Source organism: Corvus brachyrhynchos, unplaced genomic scaffold (genome assembly GCF_000691975.1).
Source record: "Corvus brachyrhynchos isolate BGI_N302 unplaced genomic scaffold, ASM69197v1 scaffold61, whole genome shotgun sequence".
Taxonomy (NCBI): domain Eukaryota; kingdom Metazoa; phylum Chordata; class Aves; order Passeriformes; family Corvidae; genus Corvus; species Corvus brachyrhynchos.
In genome coordinates, this window is record NW_008236478.1 from 8033085 (window position 1) to 8036116 (window position 3032).

Below are 3032 nucleotides of genomic sequence, written 5' to 3' on the forward strand. Positions count from 1 at the left end.
GCTGCGGGGTCCCTGCTGCCACCTCCAGGGCACTGCTGGCCTCGTCCCGGCCCCTTGCGGCGACACTGACCCTGTACCTGTGGGCTGCAGGACCTGGAGTAATGCACGGCACCTCAGCCCCACCACCCTTATCTTCCCGTGCGCTAAAAGTCCCTCTATCAGCCGAGCCTGGGAGCCCTCACCGCAATGTAGTGTCCTGAGGGGCTTGGGTACATCCTCCTGTGGTGGGGGATCCTCTGTTCAGCCTGCCCTGGTGCTTAGGGCTGCATGGCCCCCCCAGACGGGGTGGGCGCTCCAGAGGGTGCTGCCAGCTCAGTGGCACCGCGCCCGCTGTCTCCTTTGCCACCCTCCCTTTCGCCAGCCTCCAGAAGCGCCAGCAGGGCTGGGATGCAGCCAGGGAAGGTGACCCGCTGCCAGCACCTCGGCACCCCCTTCCACTGGGGAGGGGGAGCCTGCCCGCTCCCCCCTGCAAGAGGCTGCCCATTTCCAGGCGTCATTAAAGAGCAATTAGCTGGAAATTAAGCTGAGAACAAGTATTGATTAGCTCATTAAGGCTGGGGGAGCCGGCTGAGGCGGTAGGAATTGCTGCCGCTCGCGCTCATTATGGGCAAGGTTAAACTATGTGGTCTGGCAGCTCATTAAAAATGCCAGGAACCAATCGATGACCCCAGCCCAGCGCCGCCCAGAGCCCCCAGCACCCCTGGGGACATCCAGCTGCTGTCTTTCTGGGACTGGCCCTTGACCTCTGTGATGAGCCATCTCGGGTAGGGACCGAGCATCCTTGCTCCCCTGCATCCACTGCTGCATCCTGGGCTCCCCTGCGGAGGCAGTGGTGTCACTTCTGGGCTTGTCAACCCCCCAAAACTGACTGGCCAAGTGAGTTTTCTCTCCCCCAATCAGGGGAATCCACGAGGACATGTTCCCCCTAGCACAGCGAAGTGGCTGTCTTTGGGCTCACTGCACTGCTGCCACCTCCGGCGCAGAGCAGACACCGTGGCTGCTTTGCACGGCGGCACCCCAGACCTGCAACGCACCAGAGCTGAGTTTGTCGTGTCTCTGCCTAGCGGTGCCAGCTTGTGCAGGTGGGGGACAGACCAAAGGGGATCTCAGGGGTGGAATGAAAGCAGATGACAGGTGAAAGACACTCAGTGGCTCTGTGTGGTCGAGTACTGCCACACCACACTGCCCTGTATCAGCTCAGCTCGGGGGGCCTCTTGGGGTGACCCTCACAGCTCGGGGGGCCTCTTGGAGTGACCCCAGACTCTGCCCGGCCAGATCCATTCAGCCGGACCCAGCCGCCCCGAACATCTGTGTCTCTGGTCCCATGTCCCTCCCATTTCCATCTCTGCCTCTCGTGGCCGCCAGCAGCTCAGGGCCAGCTCCCAGCCAGCACACACAAGGAGGGTGTCCCTGAAAAGCCGGGCAGTGCGTGTGGGAGGAGGCAGGTGTCATCATTATTTTTGTTTTCTTTACACTGCTCTGGAAATATATTGTATTCTCAGATAATCCCGTTCAATTACACCACAATAAAACACATAATAAAAACGTAATTCATTTTTCCTGAGCGCTCCATCTCCCTGTGTCTTGGCAAGCTATTAAAAATTTGTCTTCATTTTTCTGGCAAGAGCCTTGTACCTTTTCATCTTTAATTTATGAGAGCAGAATAGCTACTGACAAGCCCTTATTGCACAGCGAGGGGCTGCATTATTTATAAGCCACCAATGGCTGGCTCAGGGGAGATATTTGCAATATTCCAGGGCTGGGAGAAGGAGGGGGACAGATTCCTGATGTGCCTGTCCCAATCCACTCACTTCCCCACCCTGGATGGGTGCTGGGTGCAGGTGTTCTCCTGGCTGCCCCTCGAGGGGAGCAGCCCCAGCCTGGCCTCTGTCAGCCCCTGCCAGCTGAGGCACAGGGTTGCTTTGGGCTGCCTGGCCCTTATCTTGTCACTGCTGCATCTGCCCCTCCTGGCCTTTGCAGTGGCTCTCGCTCCTCCGTCCTTCAGCACAGGGCACTGCAGAGCACGGCTGCCTCCATCCCTCCTCTCCCTGGATGGACATCCATCGCTCCTTCTGCCTGCCCTAGTTGGACAGAAAGCTGAGGGAGAGGCAGCTGCTGCCGGCAGGCTGGCCAGGGTCCGGCGACAGCAGCTATGTGCTCTCCCATGTGCTCTCCGATAATCGTGCATAGAAAGTGGGATAAAAATAGTCCTGCAGCGGAGGCACAGGAGCAGGGCCCCGATTGTCCTGTAAGCGGGCTGCAAGAGGGGGTGTGAGTGTGGGCAGAGCCAGGGTGACGCTCTGGCTTCTCCAAACCAGAAGCATCCAGGGCAGCAGCTTAGCAAAGCTCTGCGCAGCGGCGAGGCCCAAAGCCGACTGTACTAAAAAAAGCCCTCCTGACAGCTGGATAAGCTTAAACACACACCAGGCCAGCCAGAGCTGCTGCAAAGGCAGTGTGCTGGAAAGCAGGGAGCAGAACCCAGCCCCAGGGGGTGCAGAGGCACCCCAGAAGCCAGCCTGCCCCTCCCTCCTGCTCCCATCCTCACCCCAACAGCAGCTCCTTTCCACCATATACGAACTAGCAAGCAGCATGCTTCTCTTTGCTGTTGGTTTTGTATAAACAATCTGCCTTTATTGTTTGGTGTATATATAGGTACATTATATGTATATCAAAAATATCTAGAGGAAACCACAGTGCACTTAAAGCTATTTGAGAAGGTCCACCTGAAAGCAAGCACTCCAGGAGGGGGTAGAGTAACCCCTCAGGGGAAGCCCAGCCCTGAACACAGATGGCATTAAAATGAGAAGAAAAACCAAGACTCTACTGGGATTAGAATGTGCCATTTGCTCTGGGGATGGAAGCAGCAGAAAGCCAGATTAAATCCCCAGAGCAGCCCAGAGGAGAGCAGAAGGTGAGCTGGGAGCACATGCCTGGGCTGGGAGAGCCCACTCACTCTGAGTTCAAGCCACTGAGCAATTGATCACTCACCCCAGCTATTTCAGTTATGGGGAGTTTTCCTCTCCGAAAGCTGC